The following is a 17,013-nucleotide window of genomic DNA, read 5'->3' as shown; positions in this document are numbered from 1 at the left end:
GGTTCCATGGTGTAACGGTTAGCACTCTGGACTCTGAATCCAGCGATCCGAGTTCGAATCTCGGTGGAACCTTCGTTTAGTCTAAATTTTCTGTAATAAGCATTTCTCGCCGAAGAAGTAGCAGCGATAGGCTCAGGGATTTAGTTCCTACGTTTGTGTAAATAACGAGACGTCTATGAAACGGCTGAATATTGGTGCGACTATGTGACCTATATAGCACATTAAACGAGTAATGCCTGTAAGAGCAAGCAATTTTAAGATAATTCGAAGAATTATCATTATCCTACGGAGGCTAAGAATCCCATGATTATCAACTAGCTATTACAAGCTGAGCAAATGAATTTCCTTTAAAATAGGTTTAAAACATAGGGAGGTTCTGACCGAGTGGGCATGCTCTGGAGCCTCTTTGCTCGTGAGATTAGAAAAACAGTCCTCTGGGCCGGATTTGAACCAGCGACCTATGGATAACTGTGAATCCTCCACTACAGTCCACCGCTCTACCAACTGAGCTACCAGAGGCTCTGCTTACTTTCTTATTCGTACTGATTGCTTTAGCTCCGTCCCTGTCTTTCGTTTCCACACACAGCTACTCAGCGCGGCCATATAGACGCACAGAAATGCAGCCATCGGCTGCAACTGCAAACATTGCCCAGATTAAGTTTTATAATGCCCGATCGTATCAATTAGGTTAAAAAATGCAAGTAGGAAGTGTCTGAAGCATGTCAGAGCACTGCTAAGTGTATTTACGAGTCCCATGCTTCTGTCTGGTTCCATGGTGTAACGGTTAGCACTCTGGACTCTGAATCCAGCGATCCGAGTTCGAATCTCGGTGGAACCTTCGTTTAGTCTAAATTTTCTGTAATAAGCATTTCTCGCCGAAGAAGTAGCAGCGATAGGCTCAGGGATTTAGTTCCTACGTTTGTGTAAATAACGAGACGTCTATGAAACGGCTGAATATTGGTGCGACTATGTGACCTATATAGCACATTAAACGAGTAATGCCTGTAAGAGCAAGCAATTTTAAGATAATTCGAAGAATTATCATTATCCTACGGAGGCTAAGAATCCCATGATTATCAACTAGCTATTACAAGCTGAGCAAATGAATTTCCTTTAAAATAGGTTTAAAACATAGGGAGGTTCTGACCGAGTGGGCATGCTCTGGAGCCTCTTTGCTCGTGAGATTAGAAAAACAGTCCTCTGGGCCGGATTTGAACCAGCGACCTATGGATAACTGTGAATCCTCCACTACAGTCCACCGCTCTACCAACTGAGCTACCAGAGGCTCTGCTTACTTTCTTATTCGTACTGATTGCTTTAGCTCCGTCCCTGTCTTTCGTTTCCACACACAGCTACTCAGCGCGGCCATATAGACGCACAGAAATGCAGCCATCGGCTGCAACTGCAAACATTGCCCAGATTAAGTTTTATAATGCCCGATCGTATCAATTAGGTTAAAAAATGCAAGTAGGAAGTGTCTGAAGCATGTCAGAGCACTGCTAAGTGTATTTACGAGTCCCATGCTTCTGTCTGGTTCCATGGTGTAACGGTTAGCACTCTGGACTCTGAATCCAGCGATCCGAGTTCGAATCTCGGTGGAACCTTCGTTTAGTCTAAATTTTCTGTAATAAGCATTTCTCGCCGAAGAAGTAGCAGCGATAGGCTCAGGGATTTAGTTCCTACGTTTGTGTAAATAACGAGACGTCTATGAAACGGCTGAATATTGGTGCGACTATGTGACCTATATAGCACATTAAACGAGTAATGCCTGTAAGAGCAAGCAATTTTAAGATAATTCGAAGAATTATCATTATCCTACGGAGGCTAAGAATCCCATGATTATCAACTAGCTATTACAAGCTGAGCAAATGAATTTCCTTTAAAATAGGTTTAAAACATAGGGAGGTTCTGACCGAGTGGGCATGCTCTGGAGCCTCTTTGCTCGTGAGATTAGAAAAACAGTCCTCTGGGCCGGATTTGAACCAGCGACCTATGGATAACTGTGAATCCTCCACTACAGTCCACCGCTCTACCAACTGAGCTACCAGAGGCTCTGCTTACTTTCTTATTCGTACTGATTGCTTTAGCTCCGTCCCTGTCTTTCGTTTCCACACACAGCTACTCAGCGCGGCCATATAGACGCACAGAAATGCAGCCATCGGCTGCAACTGCAAACATTGCCCAGATTAAGTTTTATAATGCCCGATCGTATCAATTAGGTTAAAAAATGCAAGTAGGAAGTGTCTGAAGCATGTCAGAGCACTGCTAAGTGTATTTACGAGTCCCATGCTTCTGTCTGGTTCCATGGTGTAACGGTTAGCACTCTGGACTCTGAATCCAGCGATCCGAGTTCGAATCTCGGTGGAACCTTCGTTTAGTCTAAATTTTCTGTAATAAGCATTTCTCGCCGAAGAAGTAGCAGCGATAGGCTCAGGGATTTAGTTCCTACGTTTGTGTAAATAACGAGACGTCTATGAAACGGCTGAATATTGGTGCGACTATGTGACCTATATAGCACATTAAACGAGTAATGCCTGTAAGAGCAAGCAATTTTAAGATAATTCGAAGAATTATCATTATCCTACGGAGGCTAAGAATCCCATGATTATCAACTAGCTATTACAAGCTGAGCAAATGAATTTCCTTTAAAATAGGTTTAAAACATAGGGAGGTTCTGACCGAGTGGGCATGCTCTGGAGCCTCTTTGCTCGTGAGATTAGAAAAACAGTCCTCTGGGCCGGATTTGAACCAGCGACCTATGGATAACTGTGAATCCTCCACTACAGTCCACCGCTCTACCAACTGAGCTACCAGAGGCTCTGCTTACTTTCTTATTCGTACTGATTGCTTTAGCTCCGTCCCTGTCTTTCGTTTCCACACACAGCTACTCAGCGCGGCCATATAGACGCACAGAAATGCAGCCATCGGCTGCAACTGCAAACATTGCCCAGATTAAGTTTTATAATGCCCGATCGTATCAATTAGGTTAAAAAATGCAAGTAGGAAGTGTCTGAAGCATGTCAGAGCACTGCTAAGTGTATTTACGAGTCCCATGCTTCTGTCTGGTTCCATGGTGTAACGGTTAGCACTCTGGACTCTGAATCCAGCGATCCGAGTTCGAATCTCGGTGGAACCTTCGTTTAGTCTAAATTTTCTGTAATAAGCATTTCTCGCCGAAGAAGTAGCAGCGATAGGCTCAGGGATTTAGTTCCTACGTTTGTGTAAATAACGAGACGTCTATGAAACGGCTGAATATTGGTGCGACTATGTGACCTATATAGCACATTAAACGAGTAATGCCTGTAAGAGCAAGCAATTTTAAGATAATTCGAAGAATTATCATTATCCTACGGAGGCTAAGAATCCCATGATTATCAACTAGCTATTACAAGCTGAGCAAATGAATTTCCTTTAAAATAGGTTTAAAACATAGGGAGGTTCTGACCGAGTGGGCATGCTCTGGAGCCTCTTTGCTCGTGAGATTAGAAAAACAGTCCTCTGGGCCGGATTTGAACCAGCGACCTATGGATAACTGTGAATCCTCCACTACAGTCCACCGCTCTACCAACTGAGCTACCAGAGGCTCTGCTTACTTTCTTATTCGTACTGATTGCTTTAGCTCCGTCCCTGTCTTTCGTTTCCACACACAGCTACTCAGCGCGGCCATATAGACGCACAGAAATGCAGCCATCGGCTGCAACTGCAAACATTGCCCAGATTAAGTTTTATAATGCCCGATCGTATCAATTAGGTTAAAAAATGCAAGTAGGAAGTGTCTGAAGCATGTCAGAGCACTGCTAAGTGTATTTACGAGTCCCATGCTTCTGTCTGGTTCCATGGTGTAACGGTTAGCACTCTGGACTCTGAATCCAGCGATCCGAGTTCGAATCTCGGTGGAACCTTCGTTTAGTCTAAATTTTCTGTAATAAGCATTTCTCGCCGAAGAAGTAGCCGCGATAGGCTCAGGGATTTAGTTCCTACGTTTGTGTAAATAACGAGACGTCTATGAAACGGCTGAATATTGGTGCGACTATGTGACCTATATAGCACATTAAACGAGTAATGCCTGTAAGAGCAAGCAATTTTAAGATAATTCGAAGAATTATCATTATCCTACGGAGGCTAAGAATCCCATGATTATCAACTAGCTATTACAAGCTGAGCAAATGAATTTCCTTTAAAATAGGTTTAAAACATAGGGAGGTTCTGACCGAGTGGGCATGCTCTGGAGCCTCTTTGCTCGTGAGATTAGAAAAACAGTCCTCTGGGCCGGATTTGAACCAGCGACCTATGGATAACTGTGAATCCTCCACTACAGTCCACCGCTCTACCAACTGAGCTACCAGAGGCTCTGCTTACTTTCTTATTCGTACTGATTGCTTTAGCTCCGTCCCTGTCTTTCGTTTCCACACACAGCTACTCAGCGCGGCCATATAGACGCACAGAAATGCAGCCATCGGCTGCAACTGCAAACATTGCCCAGATTAAGTTTTATAATGCCCGATCGTATCAATTAGGTTAAAAAATGCAAGTAGGAAGTGTCTGAAGCATGTCAGAGCACTGCTAAGTGTATTTACGAGTCCCATGCTTCTGTCTGGTTCCATGGTGTAACGGTTAGCACTCTGGACTCTGAATCCAGCGATCCGAGTTCGAATCTCGGTGGAACCTTCGTTTAGTCTAAATTTTCTGTAATAAGCATTTCTCGCCGAAGAAGTAGCAGCGATAGGCTCAGGGATTTAGTTCCTACGTTTGTGTAAATAACGAGACGTCTATGAAACGGCTGAATATTGGTGCGACTATGTGACCTATATAGCACATTAAACGAGTAATGCCTGTAAGAGCAAGCAATTTTAAGATAATTCGAAGAATTATCATTATCCTACGGAGGCTAAGAATCCCATGATTATCAACTAGCTATTACAAGCTGAGCAAATGAATTTCCTTTAAAATAGGTTTAAAACATAGGGAGGTTCTGACCGAGTGGGCATGCTCTGGAGCCTCTTTGCTCGTGAGATTAGAAAAACAGTCCTCTGGGCCGGATTTGAACCAGCGACCTATGGATAACTGTGAATCCTCCACTACAGTCCACCGCTCTACCAACTGAGCTACCAGAGGCTCTGCTTACTTTCTTATTCGTACTGATTGCTTTAGCTCCGTCCCTGTCTTTCGTTTCCACACACAGCTACTCAGCGCGGCCATATAGACGCACAGAAATGCAGCCATCGGCTGCAACTGCAAACATTGCCCAGATTAAGTTTTATAATGCCCGATCGTATCAATTAGGTTAAAAAATGCAAGTAGGAAGTGTCTGAAGCATGTCAGAGCACTGCTAAGTGTATTTACGAGTCCCATGCTTCTGTCTGGTTCCATGGTGTAACGGTTAGCACTCTGGACTCTGAATCCAGCGATCCGAGTTCGAATCTCGGTGGAACCTTCGTTTAGTCTAAATTTTCTGTAATAAGCATTTCTCGCCGAAGAAGTAGCAGCGATAGGCTCAGGGATTTAGTTCCTACGTTTGTGTAAATAACGAGACGTCTATGAAACGGCTGAATATTGGTGCGACTATGTGACCTATATAGCACATTAAACGAGTAATGCCTGTAAGAGCAAGCAATTTTAAGATAATTCGAAGAATTATCATTATCCTACGGAGGCTAAGAATCCCATGATTATCAACTAGCTATTACAAGCTGAGCAAATGAATTTCCTTTAAAATAGGTTTAAAACATAGGGAGGTTCTGACCGAGTGGGCATGCTCTGGAGCCTCTTTGCTCGTGAGATTAGAAAAACAGTCCTCTGGGCCGGATTTGAACCAGCGACCTATGGATAACTGTCAATCCTCCACTACAGTCCACCGCTCTACCAACTGAGCTACCAGAGGCTCTGCTTACTTTCTTATTCGTACTGATTGCTTTAGCTCCGTCCCTGTCTTTCGTTTCCACACACAGCTACTCAGCGCGGCCATATAGACGCACAGAAATGCAGCCATCGGCTGCAACTGCAAACATTGCCCAGATTAAGTTTTATAATGCCCGATCGTATCAATTAGGTTAAAAAATGCAAGTAGGAAGTGTCTGAAGCATGTCAGAGCACTGCTAAGTGTATTTACGAGTCCCATGCTTCTGTCTGGTTCCATGGTGTAACGGTTAGCACTCTGGACTCTGAATCCAGCGATCCGAGTTCGAATCTCGGTGGAACCTTCGTTTAGTCTAAATTTTCTGTAATAAGCATTTCTCGCCGAAGAAGTAGCAGCGATAGGCTCAGGGATTTAGTTCCTACGTTTGTGTAAATAACGAGACGTCTATGAAACGGCTGAATATTGGTGCGACTATGTGACCTATATAGCACATTAAACGAGTAATGCCTGTAAGAGCAAGCAATTTTAAGATAATTCGAAGAATTATCATTATCCTACGGAGGCTAAGAATCCCATGATTATCAACTAGCTATTACAAGCTGAGCAAATGAATTTCCTTTAAAATAGGTTTAAAACATAGGGAGGTTCTGACCGAGTGGGCATGCTCTGGAGCCTCTTTGCTCGTGAGATTAGAAAAACAGTCCTCTGGGCCGGATTTGAACCAGCGACCTATGGATAACTGTGAATCCTCCACTACAGTCCACCGCTCTACCAACTGAGCTACCAGAGGCTCTGCTTACTTTCTTATTCGTACTGATTGCTTTAGCTCCGTCCCTGTCTTTCGTTTCCACACACAGCTACTCAGCGCGGCCATATAGACGCACAGAAATGCAGCCATCGGCTGCAACTGCAAACATTGCCCAGATTAAGTTTTATAATGCCCGATCGTATCAATTAGGTTAAAAAATGCAAGTAGGAAGTGTCTGAAGCATGTCAGAGCACTGCTAAGTGTATTTACGAGTCCCATGCTTCTGTCTGGTTCCATGGTGTAACGGTTAGCACTCTGGACTCTGAATCCAGCGATCCGAGTTCGAATCTCGGTGGAACCTTCGTTTAGTCTAAATTTTCTGTAATAAGCATTTCTCGCCGAAGAAGTAGCAGCGATAGGCTCAGGGATTTAGTTCCTACGTTTGTGTAAATAACGAGACGTCTATGAAACGGCTGAATATTGGTGCGACTATGTGACCTATATAGCACATTAAACGAGTAATGCCTGTAAGAGCAAGCAATTTTAAGATAATTCGAAGAATTATCATTATCCTACGGAGGCTAAGAATCCCATGATTATCAACTAGCTATTACAAGCTGAGCAAATGAATTTCCTTTAAAATAGGTTTAAAACATAGGGAGGTTCTGACCGAGTGGGCATGCTCTGGAGCCTCTTTGCTCGTGAGATTAGAAAAACAGTCCTCTGGGCCGGATTTGAACCAGCGACCTATGGATAACTGTGAATCCTCCACTACAGTCCACCGCTCTACCAACTGAGCTACCAGAGGCTCTGCTTACTTTCTTATTCGTACTGATTGCTTTAGCTCCGTCCCTGTCTTTCGTTTCCACACACAGCTACTCAGCGCGGCCATATAGACGCACAGAAATGCAGCCATCGGCTGCAACTGCAAACATTGCCCAGATTAAGTTTTATAATGCCCGATCGTATCAATTAGGTTAAAAAATGCAAGTAGGAAGTGTCTGAAGCATGTCAGAGCACTGCTAAGTGTATTTACGAGTCCCATGCTTCTGTCTGGTTCCATGGTGTAACGGTTAGCACTCTGGACTCTGAATCCAGCGATCCGAGTTCGAATCTCGGTGGAACCTTCGTTTAGTCTAAATTTTCTGTAATAAGCATTTCTCGCCGAAGAAGTAGCAGCGATAGGCTCAGGGATTTAGTTCCTACGTTTGTGTAAATAACGAGACGTCTATGAAACGGCTGAATATTGGTGCGACTATGTGACCTATATAGCACATTAAACGAGTAATGCCTGTAAGAGCAAGCAATTTTAAGATAATTCGAAGAATTATCATTATCCTACGGAGGCTAAGAATCCCATGATTATCAACTAGCTATTACAAGCTGAGCAAATGAATTTCCTTTAAAATAGGTTTAAAACATAGGGAGGTTCTGACCGAGTGGGCATGCTCTGGAGCCTCTTTGCTCGTGAGATTAGAAAAACAGTCCTCTGGGCCGGATTTGAACCAGCGACCTATGGATAACTGTGAATCCTCCACTACAGTCCACCGCTCTACCAACTGAGCTACCAGAGGCTCTGCTTACTTTCTTATTCGTACTGATTGCTTTAGCTCCGTCCCTGTCTTTCGTTTCCACACACAGCTACTCAGCGCGGCCATATAGACGCACAGAAATGCAGCCATCGGCTGCAACTGCAAACATTGCCCAGATTAAGTTTTATAATGCCCGATCGTATCAATTAGGTTAAAAAATGCAAGTAGGAAGTGTCTGAAGCATGTCAGAGCACTGCTAAGTGTATTTACGAGTCCCATGCTTCTGTCTGGTTCCATGGTGTAACGGTTAGCACTCTGGACTCTGAATCCAGCGATCCGAGTTCGAATCTCGGTGGAACCTTCGTTTAGTCTAAATTTTCTGTAATAAGCATTTCTCGCCGAAGAAGTAGCAGCGATAGGCTCAGGGATTTAGTTCCTACGTTTGTGTAAATAACGAGACGTCTATGAAACGGCTGAATATTGGTGCGACTATGTGACCTATATAGCACATTAAACGAGTAATGCCTGTAAGAGCAAGCAATTTTAAGATAATTCGAAGAATTATCATTATCCTACGGAGGCTAAGAATCCCATGATTATCAACTAGCTATTACAAGCTGAGCAAATGAATTTCCTTTAAAATAGGTTTAAAACATAGGGAGGTTCTGACCGAGTGGGCATGCTCTGGAGCCTCTTTGCTCGTGAGATTAGAAAAACAGTCCTCTGGGCCGGATTTGAACCAGCGACCTATGGATAACTGTGAATCCTCCACTACAGTCCACCGCTCTACCAACTGAGCTACCAGAGGCTCTGCTTACTTTCTTATTCGTACTGATTGCTTTAGCTCCGTCCCTGTCTTTCGTTTCCACACACAGCTACTCAGCGCGGCCATATAGACGCACAGAAATGCAGCCATCGGCTGCAACTGCAAACATTGCCCAGATTAAGTTTTATAATGCCCGATCGTATCAATTAGGTTAAAAAATGCAAGTAGGAAGTGTCTGAAGCATGTCAGAGCACTGCTAAGTGTATTTACGAGTCCCATGCTTCTGTCTGGTTCCATGGTGTAACGGTTAGCACTCTGGACTCTGAATCCAGCGATCCGAGTTCGAATCTCGGTGGAACCTTCGTTTAGTCTAAATTTTCTGTAATAAGCATTTCTCGCCGAAGAAGTAGCAGCGATAGGCTCAGGGATTTAGTTCCTACGTTTGTGTAAATAACGAGACGTCTATGAAACGGCTGAATATTGGTGCGACTATGTGACCTATATAGCACATTAAACGAGTAATGCCTGTAAGAGCAAGCAATTTTAAGATAATTCGAAGAATTATCATTATCCTACGGAGGCTAAGAATCCCATGATTATCAACTAGCTATTACAAGCTGAGCAAATGAATTTCCTTTAAAATAGGTTTAAAACATAGGGAGGTTCTGACCGAGTGGGCATGCTCTGGAGCCTCTTTGCTCGTGAGATTAGAAAAACAGTCCTCTGGGCCGGATTTGAACCAGCGACCTATGGATAACTGTGAATCCTCCACTACAGTCCACCGCTCTACCAACTGAGCTACCAGAGGCTCTGCTTACTTTCTTATTCGTACTGATTGCTTTAGCTCCGTCCCTGTCTTTCGTTTCCACACACAGCTACTCAGCGCGGCCATATAGACGCACAGAAATGCAGCCATCGGCTGCAACTGCAAACATTGCCCAGATTAAGTTTTATAATGCCCGATCGTATCAATTAGGTTAAAAAATGCAAGTAGGAAGTGTCTGAAGCATGTCAGAGCACTGCTAAGTGTATTTACGAGTCCCATGCTTCTGTCTGGTTCCATGGTGTAACGGTTAGCACTCTGGACTCTGAATCCAGCGATCCGAGTTCGAATCTCGGTGGAACCTTCGTTTAGTCTAAATTTTCTGTAATAAGCATTTCTCGCCGAAGAAGTAGCAGCGATAGGCTCAGGGATTTAGTTCCTACGTTTGTGTAAATAACGAGACGTCTATGAAACGGCTGAATATTGGTGCGACTATGTGACCTATATAGCACATTAAACGAGTAATGCCTGTAAGAGCAAGCAATTTTAAGATAATTCGAAGAATTATCATTATCCTACGGAGGCTAAGAATCCCATGATTATCAACTAGCTATTACAAGCTGAGCAAATGAATTTCCTTTAAAATAGGTTTAAAACATAGGGAGGTTCTGACCGAGTGGGCATGCTCTGGAGCCTCTTTGCTCGTGAGATTAGAAAAACAGTCCTCTGGGCCGGATTTGAACCAGCGACCTATGGATAACTGTGAATCCTCCACTACAGTCCACCGCTCTACCAACTGAGCTACCAGAGGCTCTGCTTACTTTCTTATTCGTACTGATTGCTTTAGCTCCGTCCCTGTCTTTCGTTTCCACACACAGCTACTCAGCGCGGCCATATAGACGCACAGAAATGCAGCCATCGGCTGCAACTGCAAACATTGCCCAGATTAAGTTTTATAATGCCCGATCGTATCAATTAGGTTAAAAAATGCAAGTAGGAAGTGTCTGAAGCATGTCAGAGCACTGCTAAGTGTATTTACGAGTCCCATGCTTCTGTCTGGTTCCATGGTGTAACGGTTAGCACTCTGGACTCTGAATCCAGCGATCCGAGTTCGAATCTCGGTGGAACCTTCGTTTAGTCTAAATTTTCTGTAATAAGCATTTCTCGCCGAAGAAGTAGCAGCGATAGGCTCAGGGATTTAGTTCCTACGTTTGTGTAAATAACGAGACGTCTATGAAACGGCTGAATATTGGTGCGACTATGTGACCTATATAGCACATTAAACGAGTAATGCCTGTAAGAGCAAGCAATTTTAAGATAATTCGAAGAATTATCATTATCCTACGGAGGCTAAGAATCCCATGATTATCAACTAGCTATTACAAGCTGAGCAAATGAATTTCCTTTAAAATAGGTTTAAAACATAGGGAGGTTCTGACCGAGTGGGCATGCTCTGGAGCCTCTTTGCTCGTGAGATTAGAAAAACAGTCCTCTGGGCCGGATTTGAACCAGCGACCTATGGATAACTGTGAATCCTCCACTACAGTCCACCGCTCTACCAACTGAGCTACCAGAGGCTCTGCTTACTTTCTTATTCGTACTGATTGCTTTAGCTCCGTCCCTGTCTTTCGTTTCCACACACAGCTACTCAGCGCGGCCATATAGACGCACAGAAATGCAGCCATCGGCTGCAACTGCAAACATTGCCCAGATTAAGTTTTATAATGCCCGATCGTATCAATTAGGTTAAAAAATGCAAGTAGGAAGTGTCTGAAGCATGTCAGAGCACTGCTAAGTGTATTTACGAGTCCCATGCTTCTGTCTGGTTCCATGGTGTAACGGTTAGCACTCTGGACTCTGAATCCAGCGATCCGAGTTCGAATCTCGGTGGAACCTTCGTTTAGTCTAAATTTTCTGTAATAAGCATTTCTCGCCGAAGAAGTAGCAGCGATAGGCTCAGGGATTTAGTTCCTACGTTTGTGTAAATAACGAGACGTCTATGACGGCTGAATATTGGTGCGACTATGTGACCTATATAGCACATTAAACGAGTAATGCCTGTAAGAGCAAGCAATTTTAAGATAATTCGAAGAATTATCATTATCCTACGGAGGCTAAGAATCCCATGATTATCAACTAGCTATTACAAGCTGAGCAAATGAATTTCCTTTAAAATAGGTTTAAAACATAGGGAGGTTCTGACCGAAGTGGGCATGCTCTGGAGCCTCTTTGCTCGTGAGATTAGAAAAACAGTCCTCTGGGCCGGATTTGAACCAGCGACCTATGGATAACTGTGAATCCTCCACTACAGTCCCACCGCTCTACCAACTGAGCTACCAGAGGCTCTGCTTACTTTCTTATTCGTACTGATTGCTTTAGCTCCGTCCTGTCTTTCGTTTCCACACACAGCTACTCGAGCGCGGCCATATAGACGCACAGAAATGCAGCCATCGGCTGCAACTGCAAACATTGCCCCAGATTAAGTTTTATAATGCCCGATCGTATCAATTAGGTTAAAAAATGCAAGTAGGAAGTGTCTGAAGCATGTCAGAGCACTGCTAAGTGTATTTACGAGTCCCATGCTTCTGTCTGGTTCCATGGTGTAACGGTTAGCATCTCTGGACTCTGAATCCAGCGATCCGAGTTCGAATCTCGGTGGAACCTTCCGTTTTAGTCTAAATTTTCTGTAATAAGCATTTCTCGCCGAAGAAGTAGCAGCGATAGGCTCAGGGATTTAGTTCCTACGTTTGTGTAAATAACGAGACGTCTATGAAACGGCTGAATATTGGTGCGACTATGTGACCTATATAGCACATTAAACGAGTAATGCCTGTAAGAGCAAGCAATTTTAAGATAATTCGAAGAATTATCATTATCCTACGGAGGCTAAGAATCCATGATTATCAACTAGCTATTACAAGCTGAGCAAATGAATTTCCTTTAAAATAGGTTTAAAACATAGGGAGGTTTCTGACCGAGTGGGCATGCTCTGGAGCCTCTTTGCTCGTGAGATTAGAAAAAACAGTCCTCTGGGCCGGATTTGAACCAGCGACCTATGGATAACTGTGAATCCTCCACTACAGTCCACCGCTCTACCAACTGAGCTACCAGAGGCTCTGCTTACTTTCTTATTCGTACTGATTGCTTTAGCTCCGTCCCTGTCTTTCGTTTTCCACACACAGCTACTCAGCGCGGCCATATAGACGCACAGAAATGCAGCCATCGGCTGCAACTGCAAACATTGCCCAGATTAAGTTTTATAATGCCCGATCGGTATCAATTAGGTTAAAAAATGCAAGTAGGAAGTGTCTGAAGCATGTCAGAGCACTGCTAAGTGTATTTACGAGTCCCATGCTTCTGTCTGGTTCCATGGTGTAACGGTTAGCACTCTGGACTCTGAATCCAGCGATCCGAGTTCGAATCTCGGTGGAACCTTCGTTTAGTCTAAATTTTCTGTAATAAGCATTTCTCGCCGAAGAAGTAGCAGCGATAGGCTCAGGGATTTAGTTCCTACGTTTGTGTAAATAACGAGACGTCCTATGAAACGGCTGAATATTGGTTGCGACTATGTGACCTATATTAGCACATTAAACGAGTAATGCCTGTAAGAGCAAGCAATTTTAAGATAATTCGAAGAATTATCATTATCCTACGGAGGCTAAGAATCCCATGATTATCAACTAGCTATTACAAGCTGAGCAAATGAATTTCCTTTAAAATAGGTTTAAAACATAGGGAGGTTCTGACCGAGTGGGCATGCTCTGGAGCCTCTTTGCTCGTGAGATTAGAAAAACAGTCCTCTGGGCCGGATTTGAACCAGCGACCTATGGATAACTGTGAATCCTCCACTACAGTCCACCGCTCTACCAACTGAGCTACCAGAGGCTCTGCTTACTTTCTTATTCGTACTGATTGCTTTAGCTCCGTCCCTGTCTTTCGTTTCCACACACAGCTACTCAGCGCGGCCATATAGACGCACAGAAATGCAGGCAACTGCAAACATTGCCCAGATTAAGTTTTATAATGCCCGATCGTATCAATTAGGTTAAAAAATGCAAGTAGGAAGTGTCTGAAGCATGTCAGAGCACTGCTAAGTGTATTTACGAGTCCCATGCTTCTGTCTGGTTCCATGGTGTAACGGTTAGCACTCTGGACTCTGAATCCAGCGATCCGAGTTCGAATCTCGGTGGAACCTTCGTTTAGTCTAAATTTTCTGTAATAAGCATTTCTCGCCGAAGAAGTAGCAGCGATAGGCTCAGGGATTTAGTTCCTACGTTTGTGTAAATAACGAGACGTCTATGAAACGGCTGAATATTGGTGCGACTATGTGACCTATATAGCACATTAAACGAGTAATGCCTGTAAGAGCAAGCAATTTTAAGATAATTCGAAGAATTATCATTATCCTACGGAGGCTAAGAATCCCATGATTATCAACTAGCTATTACAAGCTGAGCAAATGAATTTCCTTTAAAATAGGTTTAAAACATAGGGAGGTTCTGACCGAGTGGGCATGCTCTGGAGCCTCTTTGCTCGTGAGATTAGAAAAACAGTCCTCTGGGCCGGATTTGAACCAGCGACCTATGGATAACTGTGAATCCTCCACTACAGTCCACCGCTCTACCAACTGAGCTACCAGAGGCTCTGCTTACTTTCTTATTCGTACTGATTGCTTTAGCTCCGTCCCTGTCTTTCGTTTCCACACACAGCTACTCAGCGCGGCCATATAGACGCACAGAAATGCAGCCATCGGCTGCAACTGCAAACATTGCCCAGATTAAGTTTTATAATGCCCGATCGTATCAATTAGGTTAAAAAATGCAAGTAGGAAGTGTCTGAAGCATGTCAGAGCACTGCTAAGTGTATTTACGAGTCCCATGCTTCTGTCTGGTTCCATGGTGTAACGGTTAGCACTCTGGACTCTGAATCCAGCGATCCGAGTTCGAATCTCGGTGGAACCTTCGTTTAGTCTAAATTTTCTGTAATAAGCATTTCTCGCCGAAGAAGTAGCAGCGATAGGCTCAGGGATTTAGTTCCTACGTTTGTGTAAATAACGAGACGTCTATGAAACGGCTGAATATTGGTGCGACTATGTGACCTATATAGCACATTAAACGAGTAATGCCTGTAAGAGCAAGCAATTTTAAGATAATTCGAAGAATTATCATTATCCTACGGAGGCTAAGAATCCCATGATTATCAACTAGCTATTACAAGCTGAGCAAATGAATTTCCTTTAAAATAGGTTTAAAACATAGGGAGGTTCTGACCGAGTGGGCATGCTCTGGAGCCTCTTTGCTCGTGAGATTAGAAAAACAGTCCTCTGGGCCGGATTTGAACCAGCGACCTATGGATAACTGTGAATCCTCCACTACAGTCCACCGCTCTACCAACTGAGCTACCAGAGGCTCTGCTTACTTTCTTATTCGTACTGATTGCTTTAGCTCCGTCCCTGTCTTTCGTTTCCACACACAGCTACTCAGCGCGGCCATATAGACGCACAGAAATGCAGCCATCGGCTGCAACTGCAAACATTGCCCAGATTAAGTTTTATAATGCCCGATCGTATCAATTAGGTTAAAAAATGCAAGTAGGAAGTGTCTGAAGCATGTCAGAGCACTGCTAAGTGTATTTACGAGTCCCATGCTTCTGTCTGGTTCCATGGTGTAACGGTTAGCACTCTGGACTCTGAATCCAGCGATCCGAGTTCGAATCTCGGTGGAACCTTCGTTTAGTCTAAATTTTCTGTAATAAGCATTTCTCGCCGAAGAAGTAGCAGCGATAGGCTCAGGGATTTAGTTCCTACGTTTGTGTAAATAACGAGACGTCTATGAAACGGCTGAATATTGGTGCGACTATGTGACCTATATAGCACATTAAACGAGTAATGCCTGTAAGAGCAAGCAATTTTAAGATAATTCGAAGAATTATCATTATCCTACGGAGGCTAAGAATCCCATGATTATCAACTAGCTATTACAAGCTGAGCAAATGAATTTCCTTTAAAATAGGTTTAAAACATAGGGAGGTTCTGACCGAGTGGGCATGCTCTGGAGCCTCTTTGCTCGTGAGATTAGAAAAACAGTCCTCTGGGCCGGATTTGAACCAGCGACCTATGGATAACTGTGAATCCTCCACTACAGTCCACCGCTCTACCAACTGAGCTACCAGAGGCTCTGCTTACTTTCTTATTCGTACTGATTGCTTTAGCTCCGTCCCTGTCTTTCGTTTCCACACACAGCTACTCAGCGCGGCCATATAGACGCACAGAAATGCAGCCATCGGCTGCAACTGCAAACATTGCCCAGATTAAGTTTTATAATGCCCGATCGTATCAATTAGGTTAAAAAATGCAAGTAGGAAGTGTCTGAAGCATGTCAGAGCACTGCTAAGTGTATTTACGAGTCCCATGCTTCTGTCTGGTTCCATGGTGTAACGGTTAGCACTCTGGACTCTGAATCCAGCGATCCGAGTTCGAATCTCGGTGGAACCTTCGTTTAGTCTAAATTTTCTGTAATAAGCATTTCTCGCCGAAGAAGTAGCAGCGATAGGCTCAGGGATTTAGTTCCTACGTTTGTGTAAATAACGAGACGTCTATGAAACGGCTGAATATTGGTGCGACTATGTGACCTATATAGCACATTAAACGAGTAATGCCTGTAAGAGCAAGCAATTTTAAGATAATTCGAAGAATTATCATTATCCTACGGAGGCTAAGAATCCCATGATTATCAACTAGCTATTACAAGCTGAGCAAATGAATTTCCTTTAAAATAGGTTTAAAACATAGGGAGGTTCTGACCGAGTGGGCATGCTCTGGAGCCTCTTTGCTCGTGAGATTAGAAAAACAGTCCTCTGGGCCGGATTTGAACCAGCGACCTATGGATAACTGTGAATCCTCCACTACAGTCCACCGCTCTACCAACTGAGCTACCAGAGGCTCTGCTTACTTTCTTATTCGTACTGATTGCTTTAGCTCCGTCCCTGTCTTTCGTTTCCACACACAGCTACTCAGCGCGGCCATATAGACGCACAGAAATGCAGCCATCGGCTGCAACTGCAAACATTGCCCAGATTAAGTTTTATAATGCCCGATCGTATCAATTAGGTTAAAAAATGCAAGTAGGAAGTGTCTGAAGCATGTCAGAGCACTGCTAAGTGTATTTACGAGTCCCATGCTTCTGTCTGGTTCCATGGTGTAACGGTTAGCACTCTGGACTCTGAATCCAGCGATCCGAGTTCGAATCTCGGTGGAACCTTCGTTTAGTCTAAATTTTCTGTAATAAGCATTTCTCGCCGAAGAAGTAGCAGCGATAGGCTCAGGGATTTAGTTCCTACGTTTGTGTA

The 17,013-nt window shown here is 43.7% G+C and overlaps 45 non-coding genes across 45 annotated transcripts; 23 read left to right on the top strand and 22 right to left on the bottom strand.

Annotated features, from left to right (window-relative positions):
* Trnaq-cug (transfer RNA glutamine (anticodon CUG)) lies at positions 1 to 72 on the top strand. The gene has a single exon. It is a non-coding gene; the product is annotated as a tRNA-Gln (tRNA).
* Positions 73 to 430: 358 nt separating this feature from the next.
* Positions 431 to 519, bottom strand: Trnay-gua (transfer RNA tyrosine (anticodon GUA)). Its single transcript is given in 2 exon segments — positions 431 to 466; positions 483 to 519. It is a non-coding gene; the product is annotated as a tRNA-Tyr (tRNA).
* Positions 520 to 766: 247 nt separating this feature from the next.
* On the top strand, positions 767 to 838 carry Trnaq-cug (transfer RNA glutamine (anticodon CUG)). Its single transcript has one exon. It is a non-coding gene; the product is annotated as a tRNA-Gln (tRNA).
* A 358-nt stretch (positions 839 to 1,196) lies between these two features.
* Positions 1,197 to 1,285, bottom strand: Trnay-gua (transfer RNA tyrosine (anticodon GUA)). Its single transcript is given in 2 exon segments — positions 1,197 to 1,232; positions 1,249 to 1,285. It is a non-coding gene; the product is annotated as a tRNA-Tyr (tRNA).
* A 247-nt stretch (positions 1,286 to 1,532) lies between these two features.
* Trnaq-cug (transfer RNA glutamine (anticodon CUG)) lies at positions 1,533 to 1,604 on the top strand. Its single transcript has one exon. It is a non-coding gene; the product is annotated as a tRNA-Gln (tRNA).
* A 358-nt stretch (positions 1,605 to 1,962) lies between these two features.
* Trnay-gua (transfer RNA tyrosine (anticodon GUA)) lies at positions 1,963 to 2,051 on the bottom strand. Its single transcript is given in 2 exon segments — positions 1,963 to 1,998; positions 2,015 to 2,051. It is a non-coding gene; the product is annotated as a tRNA-Tyr (tRNA).
* A 247-nt stretch (positions 2,052 to 2,298) lies between these two features.
* Trnaq-cug (transfer RNA glutamine (anticodon CUG)) lies at positions 2,299 to 2,370 on the top strand. The gene has a single exon. It is a non-coding gene; the product is annotated as a tRNA-Gln (tRNA).
* Positions 2,371 to 2,728: 358 nt separating this feature from the next.
* On the bottom strand, positions 2,729 to 2,817 carry Trnay-gua (transfer RNA tyrosine (anticodon GUA)). The gene is given in 2 exon segments: positions 2,729 to 2,764; positions 2,781 to 2,817. It is a non-coding gene; the product is annotated as a tRNA-Tyr (tRNA).
* A 247-nt stretch (positions 2,818 to 3,064) lies between these two features.
* On the top strand, positions 3,065 to 3,136 carry Trnaq-cug (transfer RNA glutamine (anticodon CUG)). The gene has a single exon. It is a non-coding gene; the product is annotated as a tRNA-Gln (tRNA).
* A 358-nt stretch (positions 3,137 to 3,494) lies between these two features.
* On the bottom strand, positions 3,495 to 3,583 carry Trnay-gua (transfer RNA tyrosine (anticodon GUA)). Its single transcript is given in 2 exon segments — positions 3,495 to 3,530; positions 3,547 to 3,583. It is a non-coding gene; the product is annotated as a tRNA-Tyr (tRNA).
* Positions 3,584 to 3,830: 247 nt separating this feature from the next.
* Positions 3,831 to 3,902, top strand: Trnaq-cug (transfer RNA glutamine (anticodon CUG)). Its single transcript has one exon. It is a non-coding gene; the product is annotated as a tRNA-Gln (tRNA).
* Positions 3,903 to 4,260: 358 nt separating this feature from the next.
* Trnay-gua (transfer RNA tyrosine (anticodon GUA)) lies at positions 4,261 to 4,349 on the bottom strand. Its single transcript is given in 2 exon segments — positions 4,261 to 4,296; positions 4,313 to 4,349. It is a non-coding gene; the product is annotated as a tRNA-Tyr (tRNA).
* A 247-nt stretch (positions 4,350 to 4,596) lies between these two features.
* Trnaq-cug (transfer RNA glutamine (anticodon CUG)) lies at positions 4,597 to 4,668 on the top strand. Its single transcript has one exon. It is a non-coding gene; the product is annotated as a tRNA-Gln (tRNA).
* Positions 4,669 to 5,026: 358 nt separating this feature from the next.
* Positions 5,027 to 5,115, bottom strand: Trnay-gua (transfer RNA tyrosine (anticodon GUA)). Its single transcript is given in 2 exon segments — positions 5,027 to 5,062; positions 5,079 to 5,115. It is a non-coding gene; the product is annotated as a tRNA-Tyr (tRNA).
* A 247-nt stretch (positions 5,116 to 5,362) lies between these two features.
* Positions 5,363 to 5,434, top strand: Trnaq-cug (transfer RNA glutamine (anticodon CUG)). Its single transcript has one exon. It is a non-coding gene; the product is annotated as a tRNA-Gln (tRNA).
* A 358-nt stretch (positions 5,435 to 5,792) lies between these two features.
* Trnay-gua (transfer RNA tyrosine (anticodon GUA)) lies at positions 5,793 to 5,881 on the bottom strand. Its single transcript is given in 2 exon segments — positions 5,793 to 5,828; positions 5,845 to 5,881. It is a non-coding gene; the product is annotated as a tRNA-Tyr (tRNA).
* A 247-nt stretch (positions 5,882 to 6,128) lies between these two features.
* On the top strand, positions 6,129 to 6,200 carry Trnaq-cug (transfer RNA glutamine (anticodon CUG)). Its single transcript has one exon. It is a non-coding gene; the product is annotated as a tRNA-Gln (tRNA).
* Positions 6,201 to 6,558: 358 nt separating this feature from the next.
* Positions 6,559 to 6,647, bottom strand: Trnay-gua (transfer RNA tyrosine (anticodon GUA)). Its single transcript is given in 2 exon segments — positions 6,559 to 6,594; positions 6,611 to 6,647. It is a non-coding gene; the product is annotated as a tRNA-Tyr (tRNA).
* Positions 6,648 to 6,894: 247 nt separating this feature from the next.
* Positions 6,895 to 6,966, top strand: Trnaq-cug (transfer RNA glutamine (anticodon CUG)). The gene has a single exon. It is a non-coding gene; the product is annotated as a tRNA-Gln (tRNA).
* Positions 6,967 to 7,324: 358 nt separating this feature from the next.
* Positions 7,325 to 7,413, bottom strand: Trnay-gua (transfer RNA tyrosine (anticodon GUA)). Its single transcript is given in 2 exon segments — positions 7,325 to 7,360; positions 7,377 to 7,413. It is a non-coding gene; the product is annotated as a tRNA-Tyr (tRNA).
* A 247-nt stretch (positions 7,414 to 7,660) lies between these two features.
* On the top strand, positions 7,661 to 7,732 carry Trnaq-cug (transfer RNA glutamine (anticodon CUG)). The gene has a single exon. It is a non-coding gene; the product is annotated as a tRNA-Gln (tRNA).
* Positions 7,733 to 8,090: 358 nt separating this feature from the next.
* On the bottom strand, positions 8,091 to 8,179 carry Trnay-gua (transfer RNA tyrosine (anticodon GUA)). The gene is given in 2 exon segments: positions 8,091 to 8,126; positions 8,143 to 8,179. It is a non-coding gene; the product is annotated as a tRNA-Tyr (tRNA).
* Positions 8,180 to 8,426: 247 nt separating this feature from the next.
* Positions 8,427 to 8,498, top strand: Trnaq-cug (transfer RNA glutamine (anticodon CUG)). The gene has a single exon. It is a non-coding gene; the product is annotated as a tRNA-Gln (tRNA).
* A 358-nt stretch (positions 8,499 to 8,856) lies between these two features.
* On the bottom strand, positions 8,857 to 8,945 carry Trnay-gua (transfer RNA tyrosine (anticodon GUA)). The gene is given in 2 exon segments: positions 8,857 to 8,892; positions 8,909 to 8,945. It is a non-coding gene; the product is annotated as a tRNA-Tyr (tRNA).
* Positions 8,946 to 9,192: 247 nt separating this feature from the next.
* On the top strand, positions 9,193 to 9,264 carry Trnaq-cug (transfer RNA glutamine (anticodon CUG)). The gene has a single exon. It is a non-coding gene; the product is annotated as a tRNA-Gln (tRNA).
* Positions 9,265 to 9,622: 358 nt separating this feature from the next.
* Trnay-gua (transfer RNA tyrosine (anticodon GUA)) lies at positions 9,623 to 9,711 on the bottom strand. Its single transcript is given in 2 exon segments — positions 9,623 to 9,658; positions 9,675 to 9,711. It is a non-coding gene; the product is annotated as a tRNA-Tyr (tRNA).
* A 247-nt stretch (positions 9,712 to 9,958) lies between these two features.
* On the top strand, positions 9,959 to 10,030 carry Trnaq-cug (transfer RNA glutamine (anticodon CUG)). The gene has a single exon. It is a non-coding gene; the product is annotated as a tRNA-Gln (tRNA).
* Positions 10,031 to 10,388: 358 nt separating this feature from the next.
* Positions 10,389 to 10,477, bottom strand: Trnay-gua (transfer RNA tyrosine (anticodon GUA)). Its single transcript is given in 2 exon segments — positions 10,389 to 10,424; positions 10,441 to 10,477. It is a non-coding gene; the product is annotated as a tRNA-Tyr (tRNA).
* A 247-nt stretch (positions 10,478 to 10,724) lies between these two features.
* On the top strand, positions 10,725 to 10,796 carry Trnaq-cug (transfer RNA glutamine (anticodon CUG)). The gene has a single exon. It is a non-coding gene; the product is annotated as a tRNA-Gln (tRNA).
* Positions 10,797 to 11,154: 358 nt separating this feature from the next.
* On the bottom strand, positions 11,155 to 11,243 carry Trnay-gua (transfer RNA tyrosine (anticodon GUA)). Its single transcript is given in 2 exon segments — positions 11,155 to 11,190; positions 11,207 to 11,243. It is a non-coding gene; the product is annotated as a tRNA-Tyr (tRNA).
* A 247-nt stretch (positions 11,244 to 11,490) lies between these two features.
* On the top strand, positions 11,491 to 11,562 carry Trnaq-cug (transfer RNA glutamine (anticodon CUG)). Its single transcript has one exon. It is a non-coding gene; the product is annotated as a tRNA-Gln (tRNA).
* Positions 11,563 to 11,919: 357 nt separating this feature from the next.
* On the bottom strand, positions 11,920 to 12,009 carry Trnay-gua (transfer RNA tyrosine (anticodon GUA)). The gene is given in 2 exon segments: positions 11,920 to 11,955; positions 11,972 to 12,009. It is a non-coding gene; the product is annotated as a tRNA-Tyr (tRNA).
* A 248-nt stretch (positions 12,010 to 12,257) lies between these two features.
* Positions 12,258 to 12,330, top strand: Trnaq-cug (transfer RNA glutamine (anticodon CUG)). Its single transcript has one exon. It is a non-coding gene; the product is annotated as a tRNA-Gln (tRNA).
* A 361-nt stretch (positions 12,331 to 12,691) lies between these two features.
* Positions 12,692 to 12,780, bottom strand: Trnay-gua (transfer RNA tyrosine (anticodon GUA)). The gene is given in 2 exon segments: positions 12,692 to 12,727; positions 12,744 to 12,780. It is a non-coding gene; the product is annotated as a tRNA-Tyr (tRNA).
* Positions 12,781 to 13,029: 249 nt separating this feature from the next.
* Trnaq-cug (transfer RNA glutamine (anticodon CUG)) lies at positions 13,030 to 13,101 on the top strand. Its single transcript has one exon. It is a non-coding gene; the product is annotated as a tRNA-Gln (tRNA).
* A 361-nt stretch (positions 13,102 to 13,462) lies between these two features.
* Trnay-gua (transfer RNA tyrosine (anticodon GUA)) lies at positions 13,463 to 13,551 on the bottom strand. The gene is given in 2 exon segments: positions 13,463 to 13,498; positions 13,515 to 13,551. It is a non-coding gene; the product is annotated as a tRNA-Tyr (tRNA).
* A 238-nt stretch (positions 13,552 to 13,789) lies between these two features.
* On the top strand, positions 13,790 to 13,861 carry Trnaq-cug (transfer RNA glutamine (anticodon CUG)). Its single transcript has one exon. It is a non-coding gene; the product is annotated as a tRNA-Gln (tRNA).
* A 358-nt stretch (positions 13,862 to 14,219) lies between these two features.
* On the bottom strand, positions 14,220 to 14,308 carry Trnay-gua (transfer RNA tyrosine (anticodon GUA)). Its single transcript is given in 2 exon segments — positions 14,220 to 14,255; positions 14,272 to 14,308. It is a non-coding gene; the product is annotated as a tRNA-Tyr (tRNA).
* A 247-nt stretch (positions 14,309 to 14,555) lies between these two features.
* On the top strand, positions 14,556 to 14,627 carry Trnaq-cug (transfer RNA glutamine (anticodon CUG)). The gene has a single exon. It is a non-coding gene; the product is annotated as a tRNA-Gln (tRNA).
* A 358-nt stretch (positions 14,628 to 14,985) lies between these two features.
* On the bottom strand, positions 14,986 to 15,074 carry Trnay-gua (transfer RNA tyrosine (anticodon GUA)). Its single transcript is given in 2 exon segments — positions 14,986 to 15,021; positions 15,038 to 15,074. It is a non-coding gene; the product is annotated as a tRNA-Tyr (tRNA).
* Positions 15,075 to 15,321: 247 nt separating this feature from the next.
* Trnaq-cug (transfer RNA glutamine (anticodon CUG)) lies at positions 15,322 to 15,393 on the top strand. Its single transcript has one exon. It is a non-coding gene; the product is annotated as a tRNA-Gln (tRNA).
* Positions 15,394 to 15,751: 358 nt separating this feature from the next.
* On the bottom strand, positions 15,752 to 15,840 carry Trnay-gua (transfer RNA tyrosine (anticodon GUA)). Its single transcript is given in 2 exon segments — positions 15,752 to 15,787; positions 15,804 to 15,840. It is a non-coding gene; the product is annotated as a tRNA-Tyr (tRNA).
* A 247-nt stretch (positions 15,841 to 16,087) lies between these two features.
* On the top strand, positions 16,088 to 16,159 carry Trnaq-cug (transfer RNA glutamine (anticodon CUG)). The gene has a single exon. It is a non-coding gene; the product is annotated as a tRNA-Gln (tRNA).
* Positions 16,160 to 16,517: 358 nt separating this feature from the next.
* Positions 16,518 to 16,606, bottom strand: Trnay-gua (transfer RNA tyrosine (anticodon GUA)). The gene is given in 2 exon segments: positions 16,518 to 16,553; positions 16,570 to 16,606. It is a non-coding gene; the product is annotated as a tRNA-Tyr (tRNA).
* A 247-nt stretch (positions 16,607 to 16,853) lies between these two features.
* On the top strand, positions 16,854 to 16,925 carry Trnaq-cug (transfer RNA glutamine (anticodon CUG)). The gene has a single exon. It is a non-coding gene; the product is annotated as a tRNA-Gln (tRNA).
* Positions 16,926 to 17,013: the final 88 nt, after the last annotated feature.

Source organism: Schistocerca cancellata, chromosome 2 (assembly GCF_023864275.1).
Source record: "Schistocerca cancellata isolate TAMUIC-IGC-003103 chromosome 2, iqSchCanc2.1, whole genome shotgun sequence".
NCBI classification, from domain to species: domain Eukaryota; kingdom Metazoa; phylum Arthropoda; class Insecta; order Orthoptera; family Acrididae; genus Schistocerca; species Schistocerca cancellata.
Note: the sequence above shows the minus strand (reverse complement) of the source record. Positions and strands in the feature narration are given on the sequence as shown.